Raw genomic sequence first — 23,877 nt, forward strand, 5'->3', positions numbered from 1 at the left:
GTAAAGGACTGACTAGGGGTGTTTTAGTGGTGTGTGTGGTGTGGTGACCATATCTGAAGAGGTGTGAATCTATTCTCCTAAATCATATGCAATGTTGTAAAACAGTGTTACCTCATTAAAAACATATAAATAAGTTCAATCCCCCGCTAGGGTTTTGGCATAGCAGATCTCTCCTGTCTCACCCTCTGGTCCTCACTATGTCTCTGGCTAATCCTCTTAGCTCTCACCTCTTGCCTGCACCACTGTTCTTGCATGTATAAATAAATAAAAATAAGTCTTAAAAAAAAGTCATTTAGGTCAAGTGCAATTATATGTGTATATACATTTTAGAACTGCAAAACTTGCTGAAGTGCTATAACATCAAATTACATATATTTCAGGATTCCTTGCAAGCTGAAATGAGGTGCAGAAAGAAGACCTTTTTAAAAATCATATTATATCTCTAAGTTTCTTCAAGATGTTGGTTTTGATATTAAGATATATTTAGGCTAAATGTTGCTATGTAGCCCTTAAAAATTATCTTGCTACCTGAGAAAAAGAGGCCATTTAAAGAGTACAGGTCCTATTCATCATGAATGTGGCTTTTTAAAGAGTGAAAATAATAGAAGAATGTGGGGGACAGTGAACAAACAGCTTTAAAATCTAAAGGGATAAAAATGCATTTCAGTTAGTCTCCATTATTTTTTTCAAGTTTACACAGATTCACAAATAGGAAATAGATTCAAGATCATGCAAAAAAAGAATGTTTAATGGTAAAAATAAATGAAGCTTTTAGATTCCAAATCAAAGCATGTGCCACAGCACTACACTGTTTGATTTCATAATCTAAATAAATAACACACAGAATGATAGAAATTGGTATGTTCTAAGTTAAAATGTCAAGTTATATGTTTAGAAATTCCAAGACTTGTAATTGGCTTGGGCAATGGCATTGCTTAGTTTTTAAGTATCAGATATAAATCATTCCTCTAATGAACATCTTACTTCCTTCATTCTCTGTCATTGTCCTCTGTCATTGAAGATGTTAAATAAAATGCATCGATATGAATTAAAAGGCAATGGGACTTGATGAATTCTCCTGGAGATTATTTTTAGGATGAAAGCTTGGCAACGGTTTCTGTGATTAATCATGATAATGCATAAACACTCAGCTCCAGATAACTGACCTATTCCTTCTTTATGGAATATTCCACTTCTGTTTTTCTTTCATGGAGGAATAATCAAAATGCTCTTTTCATATTCTTCCCTGAAATAGCCCCACCTCTATTTCTCTATCCAAATCCCACTTTCCTTAAAAAGATATGTCAGGTTACCAAAGGAAAAAGTAATCATGTTCTCTTTTGAATTTCAATGTACTTCTATTTCCGGCACTCAACACTGATCATATGGTCTAATGTATATATCTCCCAAATCTTAAATGTTGCAAATGGATTAAGCTGTATGTTCTAGAACAGAGGCATGGAGTAGGGAATCAATAAATATTCTTTGTTGTTAGCTAGGGTAAATATTTAGCAAATGACTATATATATCAGAACCAAGGATATTTGAAAAATTCATTTAACCAATGGGTATTGATCAGCCTACAAGCTGAAAGAGAGCCTTCTCTTAGGGATACTCTTAGATCTCCCATCTTCCCTATAATAGAAAAGTGAGAATAAAAAAGAAGTTAAAAAAAAACTCAGTGAGAAGGTTTCTATTTAGTTTAACCTGAAGGTTTACTTCATTAAAGGTTGTCTTCTTGTGGAAGAAAAGGACTGATAATCCCTATCCTTATGTGAGGGCAGCAAGAGTGATATTTACCACCCATATGTACCCAGTTACTAACTGACATATTCCCACTAGAATTCCTGCCAGCCTATGAGAGAGGCATTATTATTCCCATTTCTACCCTCCAAAGTTTACCTTGAAATTTAGGGAACTAGGACTCCAGAGAGACTAAAATCAAGATAAGTCGTTCTTATGGCTAATATTTGCTCTGCTTATGCATTTTTAACACTCAGTGTATATTAATATATCAGATGTTATTTTTTATTAAAGACTCATAATTAAGGAGATTCACAAGATTAAATACCAATTTAACCTTTTACACTATTTTAAAGATCTACTTATTTGTACATACAAGAACTGGCATGTAGGCCAGAGGTGTGGGGGTAGTGAGAAGATTCATCAGAGACAGAATGAATGGAGAACAGAACAGGCAGACTGACTGAAATACACTGCTGAGAGGAGCAGTGGGCGAGATAGGAGAGGTCTGATGTGCCATGTGGGTCAGCTCCCTGGCTGGGCATCAAACTCATGCTGCAATGTCTGGTCATAGCATGATAGTGCTGAGATTTTAACCTCTGCAGCCTCAGGGGTGCCCAACATTTTACATTTAAAATTTATTTTATATCCATGAAGAAAGAGCAAGTGTCAGAATGTACCCTAGAAATAGTTTCTCTTTAAAAAAAGAGCACCAATCAAAGTCAAATTTTATCTGCTTCTTTATTTGCCAACTAGCCATGTGGAACAATAGTAAAACTTAGGGTCCTGTGTCCTCCAAATCTTGTGACCAGTGTATTTAGTGTGCTCTGAGGCTGGAATTAGAATTAAACTTTTTAACTAATTAAGCTTGCTGACAGAGTAATTCCTTGTATGTGTGAAATTTGCTTGCATTTGGAGTCGTATTGCCTGGCTTCTACGAAGTGGGCAATGTTTTCAAATCTGAAGATATCTGCAGATGTTCAGCTAGTTGACTAATCACTTCTGAGACTTTTTTCCCCAAAATAAAAATCATCTGGGGATTAATTGTTACTCAGAATAATAACAGAGTTTGGCGTGTCTGATGATATGTTCATCACTGGGTCTAACAAGTTTGAGCCCATCTCTGAAATCATGACCTTCTCTTCCCAAAGTCTCAGGGAAGCTCTGAATGGTAATAGGGATTCTTAATGGCAGGGTCTGGGTTACAATTTACCTGTGAAGGCAGCTTCATAAGAAATCAGCAAAATTCTAATAATGTCCAGAACAGAATCTGAGTTTATTAGAAGAATGAACTTACGTATGTCTGCTCCATGTCACCACCTAATAATTCAGTTTAGGATTTCATATGTTGCCCTAAACAAACCAACTTTCTGACAGGGGGTCTAGAGGAGGCCTGTGTCAAGCTGTCATTCATACTGATATGGTATTGATCCTGACTGATGGAGAGGTGGCAATTGAGATAGAGGGATTTAGAAAAAAAGTAACAACTTGCTTAAGACACTGACGAGTATAAATTCAACAGTCAAGGACACATAAATCCTTCTGTGCCAGAAGACTGTCCAAGTCAAAATTAACAGGTGATCCTGATAATAGGTGCCTAAAAAGGGTCAGAAATATAGTTAGTGAAACTAAGCAATGTGAGATGCTTATGGACTCCATACCAGTAGTTCTGAAACCTTCCCCAGATTTTGACATTAGTTGTCAGTGACTTTGGCTCTGCCTTCCCTCGCAGCTGGGTAGCTGCCAGGAACTCTCTGGGCACACCCACTGTCAGCTTCCCAGACTTTGCCCTTGGAGACATTTACCTTGCCCCTTTTGTTGCCAAGTGAATCACATTCTTATATTATTGTAATGTGGATTCCCTTCCCCACCCCCTAGTAAATTCATATTGTGGCCATATGCATTTGACCTCAGTTATAAGTGAAATCTTGCTCTCCACAGAACTTAGAACTCTAGAGAGTCCAAACCTGAGAAAATACAAATTTTCACATAAAGACTGATAAACGATACCGGATCTCAAAGATGACCATCTATCTCTGGTCTCAAAGATGACCATCTATCTCTGTAATGATATGCAGACATCCCTCCCTTTCACATGTATTTTTTCCCTCTTTTAAGAACTGTATTGGTTGACCTGTAGGAGGCAGCATTGCCTACAAAAGCTCAGTGTTTCCCACCTTGGAGCACTTGCATGGTCTTTTTAAGAGATAGATACTCCTATGTGGCCATCATCTAAAAACCTCAAATAAAAGCCTAATCATGTTCAGATAAAGTTCTGACTCTGAATGGAGTGAATTTTTAATACCCCTCACCTCCACCTAGCCGTGCACTTGATTAGATGAATCCTATGGTGGAATGGATTGCAAAGAAGACTGCACATAGAATTCTGTGCCCTGAGTTGTGTCCTGGCCTCTGTCACTATAGGGTTATGAAATCAGGTGAGTGACTAATTGATAGATCTTATTGTGGGTCTGGCAATGTTCTACATATGTAGGGGAACAAATACATGAATTTGCTTTATATTATGCACCTTTTAAAGATATAAATTATCATTAATGCTTACCTACCAGTAGCCCAACAGTGTCATCAACTACTTCAGCAATGAAAGAGGAGGATGACTTAGTATATACAATGCAACTAAAATATAAAAATATTGTTTAAAGGTTTTGCTAAACAAAACACACTGCCATGTTTTATAATCCAGCTATAGCTATAAAAAGTAGTGACTATTTTTGTTCATTGCAATATTTGGTTTTTCATTTACTTGACCTCATCAAAAAAGTATTTGTTGACCAAGTCCTAGAATCAAGCAGCTATTGGCTTCAGGCAAGTCTCATATGCTATTTCAAACCTTCCTCTTGACTTTAAAGTTGCAGAGGTGGGAATGAGATGAGGCCTACAGAACAAACAAATGGGCCTGGGTTATCCGGTTCCATATCCACAGGCTTATTTCTCTACTTCTAGAGCTCTGAATTTAAGCAGAAGGAACTCCGCTAGTTTAGAGTTCTGTGTCCTTATAAACTTTCACATGAAAATGGATGAGGGAGCCGACTTGCTATTTGAAGGCAGCATATCTAAAAATGGGATCCAAATACAATAGCTTAATTTAGAATTCTGACTAAAATGCTTGAGGACTTTGTAGAAGAGGAGGGGCAGCACAAGAAATGTTTGTTGATTGCTTGCTTTGCTGGTATACTAAAAATTTTACTGAGCACAGGTTGAACCATGGCCTATCCTGAGGAAATCTAAATGGTAAAAGTAAAGTAATTAGTTAGAAAGAAAGAGTTAGTTGGGCCCTACCCCATCTCCGCGTACTGCTGACCTCTCCTGACTGCCCGCTGCTCCCCTCAGCAGTGTACTTAGAGGATCTGCCTGCTCTGTTCCCCACTCTGTCTCTGAGGGTGATTCCTCACACCACCCCTGCACCCCTGACTTGTACCCTAGTTCTGTATGCATAAATAAATCTTTAAAAAAAGAGATTATTAATCTGAAAATAGTCGATCAGAATATGTAAAGTGTACAAAAGATAAAATTAATTTGAGGATCTTTTCCATCCTTTTTTAATGAAAGGAGAGGTTGAGCTGCTGGTGGCATCTGCCTAATACCTGCAACAGGGTTACTAAAAGAATAACATAATAATCAAGAAGAACTTTGGGAAACTAAAATATATCACATAGGACTAACATATTTACTTTAAAATTTAAAACATATAATTTTAGAGTATCATTATAAAGTAGACTATCAGTGCTTAGCTTCTTAATAGAGAATAATTTCTTTTAATTTCTAATAAGGATTTAATGAAATATGTAGTTAATAGTCAAAACAGAGCTATTATTATAACCAGATTATTTGCTTAAAAAAAGTAAAAAAAGGCCAGCCATTGCGGTAAATCAACTTTTGAAGTATATACTTTGCTTATTTTTAGAAAATGTTTTTTCTGGAAAAACTGACTATAAAGATAGCTATTAAGTGACATTTTCAATGAAAATCTGGTGGTCCCTTATAAATAAAGCAACTTTTAAATGAGATATATCATTATTCTTATTACTTTCAATTCAATACATCCGGTTTAGATATATTGAACTTTTTATAAGTATTTGTGGCTTATTTTAATTCTCTTTACTAATCATAACTTTTATTGCAGTGAACATTATTGCATGTATACCATGTTTTTGGTAGGCTTTATTTTGGTGCTGGTAATTCAAAGCTGAATAAGTTACAGTCTTGGTTTTTAAATAGTTAATAAGTTAGTTGAAGATGGTGATATGAGATAAAAATATTTAATAAAGTATAATGTAAGCACCCTAAGGTTGTATAAGCCACTGAATTATCTCAACTAGGAGTTGTAATTTCCACTTAGGTGGGATTAATCAGAAAGTACTGGGTAAAAAAAAAAAACTTGCAATTAATAGATTTCACTGCTGTCAGAAAAAAAAAAAAAACAGAAGATAGGATGAGGTAAAAGGGAGAAATTGAAGTGAAGGGAGTTGAATGGTCCCCTCAGCAAGAACAACCTGAGTAAATGTAAAGAGACATGAAATAGCATAAAGATTCCTTATATAAGCAATTCAATGAGAGTGCAGGCAGTGGGTAAGAAAGTAAAGTGCTTTCTTTTAATTTGGTCTGAAAATTGTTCAGAGATCTAGACATGAACTACTGAATAAGGTTGTTCAGAGATCTAGACATGAACTACTAAATAAGGTTGTGAAGACTGACTAGAAATAGAATGTGAGGATTCTCAAAAGAAAAGCCAATGCAGTCATAGCTGCACGTAAGGGCTACATTCAACATAATCTAATGAACCAGATAACCAGATAACCAATGAACATGGGATAATGAACCAAGGCCTGTACGTTCTGAGAGCCCAACTGGGAAATCAACTTGGGAAGGGAAAACACCAAAACTGAACACTTAGCTCTTTTTCCCAGGCAGCCATCTCTTCCCACCCTCCCTTCACACAAATAAAATGACCTAGATGATTCTCTTGTTTATTTGAAAACGTATACCAGATGGTGTCACTTGCATGGGGGTGTAGAGAAATGAAACAGGAAGTCAGATAAAGTCAAACTTAAAACATTCAATCCTTAGACCCTCCCTGGTGGCACAGTGGGTTAAAAGCACAGCCAGCTAAAGCCATTTCAGTATGAGCTCGATCTCCACTCTGGAGGTGACCCACATGGTGTGGCAGACCACTCCTGACCTGCCTGCTGCTTCCCTCCACAGTGTACTTTGTTGTTCTGCCTGTTCTGTTCCCCGCCCTGTCTCTGGTGAAGCATCTCACCCCTGCACTTCTGGCCTGTACCCCAGTTTTTGTATTTATAAGTAAGTAAATCTTAAAAAAAAAAAAAAGTAATTTTCCACATGTTTAGATGGACTCTAGATTGTCACCTCACTAAAGTATGGTTGCTTTATCCCAGCTTCTTTATAAAAGATATCACTCAAGGTCCCTCCCTGGTGGTGCAGTAGGTTAAAGCACAGCACTAAGAAGCTAAAGCCACTTCCACATGAGTTCGATCCCCACTTGCCCAGGAGGTGATCCACATGGCGCTGCAGACCTCTCCTGACCCACTGCTCCCCTCAGCAGTGTACTTCCTCCATCTGTCTGTTCTGCTCCCTACTCTGTCTCTGGTGAATCCTCTCACTGCCCTTGTACCTCTGGCCTGTACTCCAAGTTCTGTATGCATAAATAAATAAATCTTAAAAAAAAAAAAAAGATATCACTTAAGTCACCACTGTGCCTACTGAGTGAGTTCCATCTTTGTCAATCCCAACACGGCTCCAGAACACTAATTATAAACTAACCTGTTCCAAGCACATATTTTTCATACTACTTATTGAAAAGTCTTTATATTTTAATTCTTTCAGCATTCATCTTAGAGCTATCTGGAATTTTCTTTTATCTAGAATGCTCTCTGTGTCTTTTAGTACCCTTGATTTTTTATGTCAGATCATGGCCATGTTTCTTACCCTATGTCTCTCTCTCTCTCTGTCCCTTTCACTTCTCCTCTTTTCCCTGCCCCCTCAACTCTCTCACCCACACATCCCACACTGATATTAAGCCCTCTGGCAAGTGTAAAACAAGTTTCTAATTACTTCAGGCTAATTAGTTTGACTATTAATGTTGAGGCTGACACTGTTATTCTCTCCCGTCTTTATTAAGAGAACCCCAACTTTGTTTGAAATTATTTTTTAGCCCATTCTTAGAAGTAGTCATTCCTGCCACCATCCTCTCTGCTATGAGGGGCCATATAACAATTCTGCTCAGTAAGATATGGGAATACATTTGCTGAGAATTTCTGAGAACTTTTCTTCCCTGCTATCAACTCTAGACCCTTCCCCCTTATCTTTCTCATGTTGCACCTGAAATCCAGAAGTGATATCCAAAATATTAACAGGATATTATGATCATAAGAGGTTAAGAAATGATCTTTCAAGGTTCATGTACCCCAGCGTGCTTGCCAAAGCATGTGGAATCATTATAATTTGAAGTACTTTATTTAAAATACAGTAAAGCTCTGAAACCTAGTTACTAGCACAAAAAATTTTAAATCGATGCTGTTTTCCTTGATTCCTGCATGTAGAACAACAACAACAAAGAAAGATGTGATTCCATTTTCAGGGACAAAATATAATCAATCATACCACTAACCCAAAGAAAAAAATCCTCCACACAAGATTTAAATACTTTCAGTTCTCTAATCTCAAAAGGTGAAAATTAGCACAAGATGGTTTTTAGAAAATACTTCAACTGTGAATATAAAAGTAAGGCAGAGATATTTTGGTGGCCATGATACTTATGTTCCTTTCTGAGAAGTATCTGTACAGAGAGAGCCATTTCTCAATTTTTTACTTTTTACTTCTATCTCTTACCATAGAAACATAAGTTAGCCATGTGTCTTCTTTCTAGGTTAAAGAGGTAGGAGTAATTCTCAATGATCATCTTTTTCATCTGTTATCTTACTCTGAATATCTAGAGGGTAGAAAAGGCAAAAGATAGAAAGATTAGGGACTCATGAACAATCCTTTGGAAGGCTACTTGTCAGCCAGAACTACCAAAAACAACAACAAAAACCCAACAACAACATTTTGCATAGTAAGTAAGAATTTCATTGTATGATGCCACCAAGACATTTTTGTGTTTATTTACTGCTGAAGCTAATGTTCCTCTCATTATCATGCAGAGAAAAAATTAAAATCTCACATTTTACTAAGTTAGACCTGAGAAAACTGAAAATGTACAAAAGTAGTTGGGCTGACCTAGCAATAACAATTTATGCCATTAGAAAAAAATGTGACATTAAAATAGAAATTAAATAATTTATAGAGAAATGAAGAAACTTTATGCGTTTGCAACTTATAAACCTGCAAGAATACATATTAGTTTGTTGTCTCTAGTTAGGCTGTACATAGTGTAAGAATTTCCCCTATTTATTCCTGTAAGACAGAAAAATTAATACCATGGTCCATGTGACTTTTCAGTGACATAGAGACTAAAGGAATAGTAAATCTTTTTCTGAATGGTTTATTTCAAGGTGATTTGGATTCATAAATTGTGATTTGGAAATAATATTTAAAGAAATAACAGAGAAAACTTTCCAAACCCAGAGAAGAGAATACCTGTACAAAACTAATAAAATCCTGGCATACTTAAATAAAGCAAGACTGTAAATAAAGCATACAGTAGTGAAACTTGAAAGAGTTCAAGAAGAAGAAAGAATATTGAAGCTGGCAAGGGAGTAAGGCAGATAAAGGTAGCCCAAGCAGGCTAGTGTCAGGCTTCTCTGAAGAATCACTATGAACAATTATTATTAGAGAAATACAAATAAAGACCACAGGAGATACCATCTTACACCTGTGAGAATGACTCATATAAAAAAGACCAGAAACAACAAATGCTGGCAAAAATGTGGAGAAAAGGGAGCCCTTCTACACTGTTGGTGGTAATACGAACTGGATCCAGCTCTAATAGGAAGAAGTATGGAGGCATCTCAAAACATTGAAAATTGATCTGCCACTTGACCAGTAATTACATTCCTAGGCATCTACCCAAAAATTCAAAAACTCTAATTTGAAAGGAAACTCGCACTCTTATGTTTATTGCAGCTCTTTCACACTCCCATATTTATTACAACTATATTTACTATAGCCAAACTATGGAAACAACTAAGAGCCCCAAAACAAATGAGTGGATCAGGAAGATGTGGAATACTACACAGTGATCAAAAAAGATAGACTCATGGCATCTGTGACAACATGAATGGAATTGGGGGATAATGATAACTGAAATAAATCAGGAGAAAGATAAATACTGGATGGAGTCTCTAATATGTGGGCTATAAAGTAACTAAACTAAGAGTGAGATAAAGATAAACTTAAATAGGTGACTATAGAACTGAAGCACCAAGGCGGAAGTGGAGGGCAATCACAGAGAAGGCAGCTCAGTGGAACATGTTGGTGGCCTATGGGTGAATTGGTGGTGGTGTACCACACTAATAATGCCTTATGGGAGTATCCAAATATTAGCTCGATTAAAAATAAGTAAATAGTCTACTTAATAAAGAGGTGGGGGGAGTGGAATACCGGTATTATTTCTCATTCCAAGCTAAAGAACAGCTTCTGGTTTAGAACTAGTCTTATAACCTAATTGGGCTACCTGTTAAAACCCTTCTCAGCAGGAGCCACATGCATTTCAGACTAGATGATTCCACCAAGCAAACAGGAAGAAATGACAAAAGAAAAGGAGTTAAAAATCTCTTTCCCAAAAGAATTAATGTGACCCCATTTTGCTCAGCAATGGCAGACATTTCAAGAGTTAGAATTCTAATTGTGTCTGTTTATTCCTTCATAGAATCTTATCAGAAAGAAATGACATTAGGCAACCATATATTTAGTGAGTATAGTATGGTTTAGCACATGAAATAGTTTTCCTTTTTCACTCTGAAAGGTTTATTTACATTTCTTCATCAATCTGAGTATAATGTAGTTATAAAACCATCTGTTACCCAAGAAACATTCTTTTTTTTTTTTAAAGATTTATTTAACCAGGGTACTGGACAAAAGCTGTGAGAGGATTCACCAGAGACAAAGTGGGGAGCAGAAGAGGCAGAATGACAAAGCACACTGCTGAGGGGAGCAGAGGGCAAGTCAGGAGAGGACTGCCACACCATGTGGGTCACCTCCGTGGCGGCGGATAGAACTGGCACTGAAGCAGCTGCTGCTGGAAGGCAGTGCTGCACTTTAACCCACTCTGCCACCAGGGAGGGCCCCAAGAAATGTTATATTGCACAAATGGGATCATTTGTTCCATAGAAAAAACAGGTATAAAATGAGAAGCCCTTTCCTTCTTCTTGGAACATTATTCAGCTTAAACTATAGGATCATTCTGAATGCTTAGGAATTTGCCAGAATTACCAAAATTCTATGTTAAGGAAATGGATTTGGAGGGAAGCAGCCCCTTTGCTTCAAAACAGAACCCATGCTTTCTTGGGGGTGGCAATGGGCTCTACTAAACACCTAATTACTGCAGACACTAGGACAGGGGTGACATTTAGCACAGCTACCACCCAAAAACTATAAATCAAGTCTCTAGATCATCTTCTGGGAAGCTCTGGGGGAAAGATAGTTTAGCTGGCAGTAACTTTCGCCCTTTCTGTCCTCTAGCCTGGAATGTAGTCAGGATGTGACAGATAAGCCAATCCTTTTAGACCACAAAGCAACAAATAAGATGAAAATCACTACGAAGTGGGCTAAGATGAAGGAAAACTGAGTTTCAGTCCCTAAGGATTCTGTGTCTTCCCGGACTATGAAGTCCTACCTTAATGCTACTTGACCTTAATGTCACTTGACTGGACTTAATGTCACTTGAGATAAACAAGACCTCTATTTGATTAAGCCTAGTGAAAATGGAATTATCTCCTATGAGCTGCCAAACCTATACCAAATGAATCCAATTAACATTAAGGAAAATGATAAATTTTTAAAAATTAAAATTTCCAAAGAAATCTTTCAGAAGTGTTTATTTTTTATGGCAGTTACCAATATTCATAAAAAGAGTCCTTCAAAGAGTCCTCTGCGTCCTTAAAATGACTCTACTAAGCTATTCCATACACAGTTTGCATACATGGATCATTTTTTGAATGTATTTAACCTCTCCAGTTATTCATTCAGCAAACATTTATTAAGACCCTAGTAAACATTATGCTGGGGGCAGGATATAGGGGAGAAAAAGAGCTAACTACAAAAGATTCAGCTTACTTGAAAGTACAAAGACAAAATATTTCTAAAAACATTCTATATTCAGGTTTTTGTCTATGGGCTGTTTATTCTGTGTACGTAAGCTCTCCAAGTGACAGATAAGCTCAGCACCACAATTGACATTGATAAAACAAAACAGTCTGAACTGAAACATGGTGCATATCATTTAATGCTTAGAAAACTGTTGCAGCATTTGAAATTTGAATTCAGTGTTGCACCAATATGTTCACTGCAGTTGTGAGAAATAACTGAACCCAATTTCTCATTCCATGCAGTATAGAACTTATTTTTTCCAGTTGAACTGCTAAAAGCAGATATTTAACGCTACTGTGCTTTATTTTCTGTCTTTTTAATGAGACAATCAGACCTTAATATAGAATCAAAGGGCAATTATTCACTCTAGACAAGTTGGTGAATGTCAGGAAAACCACTTCCCATTCACCGCTTCCTCTGTGTTACCTAAGGCCATCATTTAACTTCTTTCTACCTCATTTCTGTTAGGGGTTAAATGATGGAGTGCAATTAGATCATTGCATTGTTCTATAGACCTAAAGTTCTCTTATTTCCCTGCTCTATTCTCCATGTGGTACATTAGTAGTCAAGTTTCCTCGCTAAGAGCAGCACATTAACATTATTTTTAAATGATGCATGGTTTCTTCTCTATTTCTGTTGCCTCGGGAATTACACATCTTAGCCCACATCCTATATATCAAACCACAATTTTATATATAATTAAACAATAAAACCATCTTTCATAAAAATACCCTATCAATGTACTCAGGGTTAGAATAGAGGACTGGTTTTAAAAATATTCTAGCCTTTAAGGACATAACTTGCATTATACACATTTGAGATAATTGAATGAAAATTAGGTGGAGAGTACATTGTTTTTAATTTACTCTTAAAAGTATTTTCCCAGCAAACCAGGAGTGAGTGTAACAAAGCAGATTTCAAATGCACAGTGATCCTCTTGCCCCATTTGAGAAACTGCTCTCAAAGTCTAAAAAAAGACTCATTATATGCAAAATCTGAATGCTGAAATTTAGATTTTGCTTTTCATTACACACAATGGAAATAGCAAACACATCTGACAGTTTTCTGCAAAGCACAAAGAGGCACCAGCTTTCTTATTTCATGAAAATATCTGAAACTCGAAATACTTCAAACACACCCATTTTAACCTACCCCATTCTGAATCTGAAATATAAAATAAACAAAGCTATGATCTTGTGTGTAACAAGATGTTTCAGGAACAGGAACCTCTTCACCAATCTTTCAGTTATCATCCAGCCAAACAACTCACATCTGCAACTATCACCCTCATCACATAGCCACATATTCCCCTATACTCACCACAATGAGTTAAACGTAGACAAAAGCTCTCCGTGGCAGCCTTTGAATCATGATTTTGCTTTACCATTTCCTTCATCTTAGATGTCATTGCACAGTACTTTACAGATAGCAGTTCATTCTGTTAGACTTACTGCAAACACTGAAAGAAGTGTCTTGCATTTGCTGGAAGATTTGGCTTTTATGTTTTTGGTCATTCTTCCTATATAAAGAACAAGACCAGTTTCTGGGCTATTCTTAATTCTCTTCCCAAAACATTTCAAAAAATGAAGGCATGAGAGACTTCATGATTTCCATGCAAACTCCCAGCCTGCCCGCCTGCAAGCTGCTGCCAATACTTCTTACTCTTGCTGGTGATGACATTCAGCAAGCTCCCCAGCCCCGATGCTTCGTTATGTAAGGCTGTCTAGGTCAAGTGTAGGAGACACAGTGCTGGCCTGTGCAAACTCATGCAACTGTTCCTTCAGATTAATACTTCAGGGGCTATGGAAGCTGGAAGAAGCTGAGCTTTCACTACATCTTTTGGGGGTAAATATTTTTGCATGATTCAGTGGTTTATATGCTATAGTCTTGGCAGATGCCTGTCAGCCATGCTGAGAGGTGCAGCGAGAAATTACTAAGAGATTCTAGTTCTGTCAGCATGCTTGAATAAGCATGGTAAGTCTCTTAGCAATCCTTGCTTTAAGACTCTTATAAAGTAAATAAATCAAATATTAGGGTTTGCTTATCAAGCATCATCTCTAACCTTCCAGGAATGAATGTTGATTTGACTACTTAAACTCTGAATACAATCCATTTGCTCAGAGGTGTTGTAGGAAAGCATTATTAGATCTAAGAGATTTACTGCAGTTCTTGCCCTTGTCTGAGTACAAATTTACTTCCCTGGTAAATGAGCTTTATGCTTTCCTGTATTTGTCTTCTGCTGTAACTGTGATAATATGAGAATGGAGACGGCATAAGCTGGCAGATAGATGACTTCAACAAATAACATATCCTGCCTACTTAGTTCCAAGGTGAATACTGCAGCAAGAGTGCCATTGGACACTGGCACTGAATGATGTTAGGTTAACTGCTTTGGTTCAAACTGTAAAGTGGTTAGGGGACTTAGAGGCTTGATCCCAGGTTTGTCACGAACAGTAATTCACTCTGTGAGTAAAAGTAGAAACAGGGTAGCACTAATTCTGTTTTAGATTCTCACACTGTGTCCTGGCATAGGAATTAGTTAAAATAGCAGGCTCTTTTTGAATGCTGCAGAAAAGCAGGGTAAGATTGCGGCAGCAGTGTGATATTGGCAAGGAATTTTAATGAGGTTTAACCAGAGATGATAGGACAGATGGCACCTGATTTAAAAGATAGGTGCATGTTTTAAAAAGTTGAAGACCCATGTTGTGCAGTTGAGAGGGTTTGGTTTTCTGTGTGTCCTTGGCAAATGAAGTTAAATGCTTTGTCATGAGTTAAGAAAATAAGGGCTATGTAAACTGTCTTTATGATGTTGAGGAGCTAAATGGAAGTCTGAATATTCAGTCATACTTGGTGTTTTTAAATGAAACTGACTGAGGCAGGTTATTGAGAGCAGATTCAATAGGTAATCAGGTAGTTTTAAGTATCTAGCTGCCCTTTATTAAATTGAAGGGAGGAAAATGTGTATTACTGAAATAAATCTTTTGGGGTACTTTTCACTCTCTTAATCATGATCACAAGTAGCACAATGATTATTTATCATGGTAATATGCTATACATCATTTTATGGTATATTTAACTGGTTAAATATGTACATATTTTCCTAAATAAGTTGAAGAGATAGTTAAGACCCCTCAAGGCCTGATTTTATATTACTGATGTCAATAAGGTATTTTCCCAATAGATTTAGCTGGGCACAAAAGCCCGTCAAACTAGGTTATACTCAGTTTGGCCTTTAGAATATTCTATGTAAATGTAATCTTAAAAATAATGAATACACATGTAGTTACATAGTTATATATATAGTTGAACCTATGTGTCTTTAGGATAACACTGTTGGTACTCAAATGGTCTATAAATCATTTTCAATCAAGGCCTTTTTTTTTTTAATTGGTTATTGTTAGAAAGGATTCTTCTGGTAATGAAACTTGGAAAAGTTTATTAATGTCTTCATTTCTACAGTAAGGGGTTAAAATTCAATGAAGTCTAGAGTTAGTTTTGGTTCTGCCATCTGTAGACTATAATCCTTTTAACTGTGAGTTAGCATTAATTAATCTATGCCAAAGTGATATTTCAATTTTGGTGAGATTGTGTTTTAAAAATACTTAAAATATTAAGCCAACTTGTTTTGATTTCCTACCATGCGTGAATCCAGTGGTTCTCAAAGTGTGGCGTCAGTGTGACCAGCACATCAGCTTCCCCTAGGAATACAGACTCTGGACTTATTGGGTTTGAACATTTGGAGCTGCGGCAGGGCCACCTGCCTTTAATCAAGTCCTTGGGTGACTCTGAAGCATGCTCAAGTTTCAGAATTGTTATGCTGGACAGTACTTTGATTCAATGAAATATCATGAAAATAATTTTTATTACATGCCATCAATTATGTATTACATAACTAAATTTTCTTTTTTCTGGTAGCCCAGATTTCCCTTGTATCACTATATTTTCAAGATTTTTACAATTATTCAGTACATCTTAAATCTAAGCTTCTTCATAAGCTTTATTTTCCGACAGTTTCATTTTTAGCTTCAAAGGACCTGTCTCTTCTGTTTGCTCACTGTGTGACCTGACATGCGTCACTGACCTCTCTGATGTTCAGTGTCTTATTTGTAGATGGGAGATTGGCCCATCTGTTTTTAGGCCAATCTGTTTTTTCAACTCTGCACTATTGGCCTTTTGAGTCAGATATTTGTTGCTGAAGAGTCGGTCCTGTAAATTGTATATTGTCGAGAAGCTTCTCAGGTCTCTAGCCACAAGGTGCCAAGAGCAATCTCAGTTGTGACAATCAAAATACTAGCACATGTCCCCTGAAGGCAAACTTAACCATCCCACCCCTCTTGTCCTGCTATTCCCTCCCCACATTTGAAGATCACTGGTCTAGCTGAATTCCCTTACATCAAGTGCAGGTACACTACATAATACAAAAAAAAAAGAAAAAAAAAAGGATTGTTTCTCCTTTTGGAGAGCAGACAGCTTAAAAATAGCAAATAACTAAATATCTTACTTGTGTGACCAAGTATAAGCTAAGGTCTTTTCGTTCCCTTACAGATAGAAGACACCTGCCAATTATATCCCTTTGCAACTTCTCCAGGACTTAAAGTTTTACTTGCCTCCTGCATCCTAGAGTCCTGGTTCCATGTATACTAACTCATGATGCTAAACCAGTGACCCAGATTCCATCTGGCATTCATTATCACTGGAGATTTATCTAGACCAGTTATCTTTTGGGGTTTCATTGATTTCATTAAGAATGTGTTTCTTCTTCTCATTCTCTATTGCTCTCTCCCATCTCTGTTTCTCACCTCATGCCTTCAAGATGTTCCTGAGAGCTAGAAATTCCTTTACTAGACAGTAGCCCAGCTTTTGATGGTTGTTATAGTCAGATGGATGTTATAGGCAAATTCATCAGTGTTCAGACAGTCTAGGCCTTCAATTTAGGGTTTTCTTCCCTTCAGGGAAGGCAAACTGGGTCATGTTATGTGGCTTGAGTTTAGGTTCATTTTCAAGTCTTTAGAAGTTATATTGAAAACTTGGCCTTCAAAATTGCACTTGTTGTATGCTAGAAACTTGGGATTTTAAATTATATCTGCCCGTGAATTGTTACCACAAACAATTTAGCAATTCACTCTTAGTATTTTCTGGATTTAATAGGCATGGTAGAAGTAGATAAGTAGACAGACACTTCACACAGACAGTCACACAACACACACACACACTTTTCAAGATTTTGAAATTTAGAAGTTCTTTTCAGTTCACTGCACTACAAATTCAAATTAAGTCTTTTAAGATATCTGTGAATTAAGGGATTTGAATATAGGTCAGGACAATGTACCAGGTAGCCATATTTTGATTGGTCAAAATAATAATAATAATAGTTTATACAGATATTCTCCATTTTTAAAAATTTGTATAATATTATTTTGCTTTATGAAAGATTTCATTAGTAACTTATGTGCTAGCTAGGCAAAAGAAATCTGAAGATTTTCATTTCTATAAAAAAGTCAAAAAACAAAAAGAAATTCGACATTTCTCTTGCAGCCACCACTAACAAGGAGAGAGGCAGCACATGCCCCAGAATGAGAGTGGCACTGCCAAACTCTTTTCCTGGAGACTACTTCATACAGGTTGTGCACTAACCATATCTTTCTGCTTTTACTCGGTGTGAGAGTTATTTTCAATCTTAGGTGTTATTTGGTAGGATTTGGGAGGCAGTCTTAGAATACTCACACATTCTTTACAAATACAAATCAATGTAATCTCTTCCTTGCTTCATGCTATTTCCACTTACACAAGGTCAAAAAGTTTCATAAAAACTGTACATTTGGAGAGTAGGAAAACATGGATTTGGATATCTTTATTTTCAAGTAACTTTATAGGCATAATGCTTTCTGAGGCCTACGGCCACCCTGTAGATAGTTCATCACCACTCTTGTCATTTCACGAACCAGAAAATAAACTCAAGATCTCAGATGCCAAGTCCACTTCTTTCTCTACTCTCTATAAGACAAGTTTTAATAACATATGTAGTTTGAATACATTAGTGAGTATTATTTCTAAGTGGATGTGTTGATAAAAGCCTATTTCAAGACTCTTCCTGCTCCAAAGTCAAAAGATACCAAACACTCAGACTTCCTTACTTTAAAATGAAGTAGATACCTTGATTTGAAATTAAAAGTATTTTTTTAAAGATTTATTTATTTATGCATACAGAACTGGGGCACAAGCCAGAGATGCAGGGGCTTTGAGAGGCTTCACCTAAGACAGGGTGAGGAGAAGAACAGGCAGACTGACAAAGTACAATACTGAGGGGAGCAGCAGGTGGGTCAGGAGAGGTCTGCTGCTGTTCATCTCCGACAGGGGATTGAAGCAGCTGTGGCTCGCTTGCATCCCAATCCATTGCGCCACAAGGGAGGGCCCAAAATTAAAAGTATTTTAACTGATAGTATAATGTTGTTATGTCTGTTATACTTTGCTTCTAAGATTAATATGTTTTCCAGAAAAACATTTATTTGTATAATATACTTAATAAATTGCTCTTTATATTATTAAAGTACTAACAGAATGATTTATGTACATCAATTATTATACTAGTCATAGGCACATGATTATGTTATTTAATAGTTTCAAAGTCCCCATGGTGCCTGGATTATCCTCTTCTTCAGAACTCACATTGAATTGAAATTGACCTAAACTTGGTCTTTGGCAGAATTACTGGATCACCCAGCCACAAACTCTGTAATCACCAAAATGAAACCACAGGACAGACTACTTCTATTCACTGCTACACCCAGTGTGTGGTATAATATTGGGGCATGTCCTTAGTCTCAATAAATATATACTGAAATGCAGTGAATAACTGTCCTTGCTATCTAGTTAAATTTTGGGTGTTACATAACATTAGTCAACACTATCAATTGCAAAACCAGCAATTTGTAAATGAGAGCTAAATAGAAAGCACACATTCCAAAAAGAAGAGTTGGATTCATTTGTAGATAGAGTATATTTGGAATTACTTGCAACTCTCAGTCATTCATTCAATATAGAAGTTTTCTCAAAATTACAATGTAAAAAATTACTTTCAACATCAAATATAAATTCTCTCTTTAAAATACTATTTCCCCAACACCCAGAACACACAGTTACATTCAACTCTATTTCATCTTCAAGTAAGTATCCAGTAAGAACATGGCTTTATTTCATTATGTAACGTTAGCACAGAAAAAAAAAAAAAAACAATAATAGAGACTAACTTAAACACATATTAAACACAGTTAATTTCACATAATGTGATAATATAGGTTAATTCCATTTATTTTCTGAAGCTGTGATTCAGTTTAATTCTGTTAGTGGAAGTCCTCAATCTACATCCTGTTCCAGTAAAGTTAAGAGTATAACTTCGTCGTCTAATAATCTCCTTTCTTACCACTGGCTTGAAAAACTCAGTGGTAAGTTTCTTCAGCTGCTATTATGACTCATACTCTCTCCTTGTCAGAATCTAAGTGATAATGTAAGCCAAGTGACTTAATATGGTGCCTTTCACATATTAAAAGTGCTCAGAGAATATAATATTTGGCTTCATGCATTTCCAAATTGAAGGGTTTTCCTACTATACAACCTTCCAGCCTAATAAAGTAACTGCATTCTTCTTTGGTAAACCTTGTGTGAGGTCTTCCAAAATTCTAGTTCTCACCAGAATTTGGAAGCTCCCCTTTGTTTATTGAGATCCAGATATTGACGCTCTTCATTTTAAGCTACTTAGTTAATAGTTTCTCCATTAAATCCCTTTTGTATATAGTATCTGTTTTTTTAATCTTGACTGAATCAAAGTGCGATTGTAAAGCAATAGACATTTCATGTAAAGATAACTCTGTTGTGATGCCTTAGAGAAGAGGAGACTTGGAGCAGAGGAAGATATAAATAAAGGTCTGCTCTCTTGAATCAAGGAAAGGACTAGGAAAACAGAAAAGAGGACATAGAATATTAAAAACTAGCTGAAATGATAGATGATAGATGATAGATAGATAGATAAATAGATAGATAGATAGACAGACAGACATCTTAGAAGCATCTACCATGCAAAGTAGGGCAAATAATTTCTGAGTTTCCTCATTACTGAGATCTTGGAAAGGTCCACATTCTTATTTGCTTAATTGCAAAATGAATAAAGTGTGTGGAAATGGACATGCTCATATCCCATTTGTGTTCATTAAAGAGGCGCAGACCCAGAAGGAGACCTTTTCTGCTTATTCAGCCTGTGTTTCCCACAGAGAAGGAGAATACAGGTTACTTAGATGCAATGATAACAACTAGATATAAAAGATTTTCCAAGATACCAAGAGGAGCATGAAAACAAGCACAGAATATTGTTTCTGAGTTCCTTGTGTATCAAGTGCCATGGGAAATATTGAGATGGTGATTCTATCATGTTAACGTCCCATAGTCAGTAGAGAAATATGTCTTTCATGTAACCATAGAAGACCAGGCATAGGATCACTCACACCTGGGGTGTGCCAGAGCTCCAGTTAATGCCAGGTTCAGTAAGACTTCCCAGTGGAGCATTGCCAACAGTAACATCTCAGTTCCTAGGCCCCCAAAATTTCCAAGGCATTCTAGAGGTTTGGGGTAAATGTGGTTATCCTCTAGTCCTCCACAGGCCTACTCCCACTCACTTGCCCATCAATTATAAAGCATTTACAGCCCTGAAAGCAGACCCATGATTTGACCGACAGTGGAAGGGGTTTTTTCCAAAGGTAGAGAGAAGAAGAGATAAAGTTATACGTAATTTTTATGAGTTTATGAGTGAATTTCTGAAGACTATAACTGCTTAAGGATATATGAAAGGTGTTCATTTCCTAATTGTCTACAGAAACTTCACAGGTCCTAGTCCTAATGACATGCATTCATTATAGATAGCTTCATGGTTTTCTTAATAAAGGCTTTCTGCCTTTAGACATGAAATAAAAAGATGTTTTATGTTTGTGAGAGTTTTTTAAAGATTTGTTTGTTTATGCATAAAAGCTGGGGTATAGGTCAGAGGTGTGGGACGGGTAGTCTGCAGGAGGTAAGAGGATTCAACAGAGATAGAGTGGGGAGCAAAACAGGTGGCTTGACTGATAGACATTGCCGAGGGGAGAAGCGGGGAAGACTGGAGAGGTCTGCGGCACCATGTGGGTCCACTCCCTGGCCGGGGATCAAACGCTGGTTGCAGCGGCTACTGATAGCTTCATAGTGCTGAAATTTAACTCCTTGTACCACCAGTGAAGACCCTGTAAGATTTCATTAGTAGTTTAGGGATTACATGTTTGTTTATGCTAAATTATGGCAAAGCACAATTTTATTCTGTAAATCAAGAGTTTCCTACATAAACATCAGCCATTTCCTTCAGTGTAAAGAATATCCTCTTCATTAAAAAAATCTAGTTGTCGGCCCTCCCTGGTGGCATAGCGGGTTAAAGCACAGCACAAAGAAGCTTAAGCCACTTCCACTGTGAGTTCGATCCCCGCCTGCCCCGGAGGTGACCACATGGCGTGGCAGACCTCTCCTGACCTGCCCGCTGCTCCCCTCAGCAGTGTACTTCGTCGATCTGCCTGTTCTGTACCCCACTCTGTCTCTGGTGAATCTTCTCACCCTCCGCATTCTGGCCTGTACCCCAGTTCTATACGAATAAATAAATAAATATTTAAAAAAATCTAGTTGAATCTCTTTTATATATAGACAGTGGTATATTCAATTAGAATGGCAAACTGGCATAAGTAATCTATCATATTTTTCTTAGCATTTGTTTTAACTAACCTAAGAGGATGGGAAAAGTCACATGTAGACACAGAATAGAATGCAGTTTGATAGCTCAGTTTTTTTTTTTCTTGTATTATTACTGTTTGTGGTTTTCTTTGTTTACATTATTGTTTCTTTTCTATCTTTATCCCTATGTGGCAGCCCTCCTGGACATTATGCTTTATATACTGTGATTTAGTTTGATCTTGTTTCCAGAGCCAACACTTTATGAAGCCTTTTATACTTAAAGAGAGAGGAGAGGCAAAAAGCTCAGGCATGTGAAACATTAAATCCTGCTTCAGATATGAACAATAACTACCAAATAAATATGGTTTTTTAGCCTATAGAAATAGAAAATATATATTTTAGGTTACACTTTGACTTTTCAAAGAAACTGTAGAACATTAAGACCATGTTTCCTGGTATTTCTGGGAGTTCTCAAGGGCACATGCCCTTGATCTTGAACACTTTGTGGTTAATATTTAAGATCAGTATGTTGATCTAGACTGAAGGACAGCACTTTCTTTATCCTTTGCTAAAACCAATGTTGGTTAGTTCATCACCTCTTAAACAGTAACTGCAACCATACACTCCATTACATCCATCTCTGTCAAAACCTGAGTGAAAATCAATTGTGGCATATCTAGAAATATTCCACTCACTTCCATTTTGCTTCTTATGTGCTGATGCACCTGCTCAATATTAATTTTCTTCATAGTTAGGCTGTGGAAAAAAATTTGAATGGATTTTTATGGTATAAAACTAGTTATGTGACCTTGGACAAGTAACATTGCTGTTTTTGACATCTGTCTTCATTTTCAAAACAAGAACATTTGTTTGGATGAACTCAGAATTTTCCAGTTCCACAATTCTTCAATGATAATCTGAAACGTCTACATAAAGCAGTAGTAAAGATTTATGTCAATGAACATCCTGTATTATGAGGTTTAAAATGTTATGTTATCCTCTTATAAATCCTGTGCAATTTCATTCTGGAGTTTTGGTTCATCATAAATTCATCTTCAGAAAATACCTTAATTCAGTCACAGAAACTGGGAATAAAATGACAAATAAGACATAGTTCTTGATCAAAGAGAGCCTAGTGCTAGGCTCAGGGAATGGGAAGGTAGTCAAAGAGAATGTAGTCAAAGAAAAGTTTTCCAGGAGCTGAAATGAAGGAAACATAAGTATGAAGGTGTGCTAGCTCCTGGCATATTTAAGGAAAAGGCAAAGAGCTTGTTAATGAAAGGTGACATTGATGGCATTTTCATCACCATAAATATTGAAAGTGTACTCAAACTTTAGATGAAGAAAAAAAAAAGGGAGGCCAAAAATAAACCAGGTCCCCAAGTAACCGAGGATTTAAAATTGAAAATTCATATAGAACACTAAAGGGTATTTTAAAATCTTGTTTGGATGGTTTTATAATAAAGGAAGAATAATATTACATATCAAGATAAAGGGAAATTTTGTGATTTAATAGCCACTTTGAACCAATATTGCAGTGCTTAGTTTTACATTCGTATGTTTTATGAAGGTAATGTTTTATGTTCATATATTTAATTCCCCTGTGGGAAATCAGGTTTGTCCATAGAACCCACCTATTCAGTTAGAGATACCATGATTTCCTTCTCCAACATCAGCGGCTGCCTATGTAATTGAAAGGAACTTACAGTGAATCTCCCAACAAGAAGTAACTACAGCTCTGGAAATGGCCATCTATGGGTTTCTAATTGAATTCTGGCTTTCCTTGCTTTGGATGAAAAGGCAGGGAAGGAAGACAAAAAGGCATCTGGTGATGTCCATCATTCCACAGACCCTCTAAGATACACCAGTAAGGTGAAGTAAGAAGAACTTTAAGATCACGCCTCTCTCTAAGAGGGAGAGGGGAGGATGTGTCACAGAGAATTGGAAGTAACTTTTAATGATTTTTCAAGTGTTTGTAAAATAGAAAATATCGTTCTGTGTGCCAATTAGCACACTGATTCTATAGACACTTGAGAAACATTTTATTTAATTTTAATTTAAAGATGTATTTATTTATAGATATAAGAACTGGGGGTAGGGACCCTCCCT

At 36.7% G+C, this 23,877-nt stretch overlaps 1 protein-coding gene and 1 long non-coding RNA gene across 2 annotated transcripts in view; one reads left to right on the top strand and one right to left on the bottom strand.

Annotated features, from left to right (window-relative positions):
• The window catches only part of LOC105853758, a 35,978-nt gene extending 22,331 nt beyond the window's left edge, over positions 1-13,647 (bottom strand). Inside the window, exons 1-2 of the long non-coding RNA XR_001145525.1 lie at positions 13,351-13,647; positions 8,614-8,713 (exon numbers count right to left, since the gene is read on the bottom strand). This is a non-coding gene — a long non-coding RNA (uncharacterized LOC105853758). The remainder of the gene's footprint in view (positions 1-8,613; positions 8,714-13,350) is intronic.
• A 3-nt stretch (positions 13,648-13,650) lies between these two features.
• Positions 13,651-23,877, top strand: part of SCN1A (sodium channel, voltage gated, type I alpha subunit) — a 130,945-nt gene continuing 120,718 nt past the window's right edge. The window contains exon 1 of the mRNA XM_012726114.1: positions 13,651-13,875. The gene's annotated coding sequence lies outside the window, so the exon portion shown is untranslated. The remainder of the gene's footprint in view (positions 13,876-23,877) is intronic.

Source organism: Condylura cristata, unplaced genomic scaffold, assembly GCF_000260355.1.
Source record: "Condylura cristata isolate star-nosed mole 26May11 unplaced genomic scaffold, ConCri1.0 scaffold00002, whole genome shotgun sequence".
Classification (NCBI taxonomy): domain Eukaryota; kingdom Metazoa; phylum Chordata; class Mammalia; order Eulipotyphla; family Talpidae; genus Condylura; species Condylura cristata.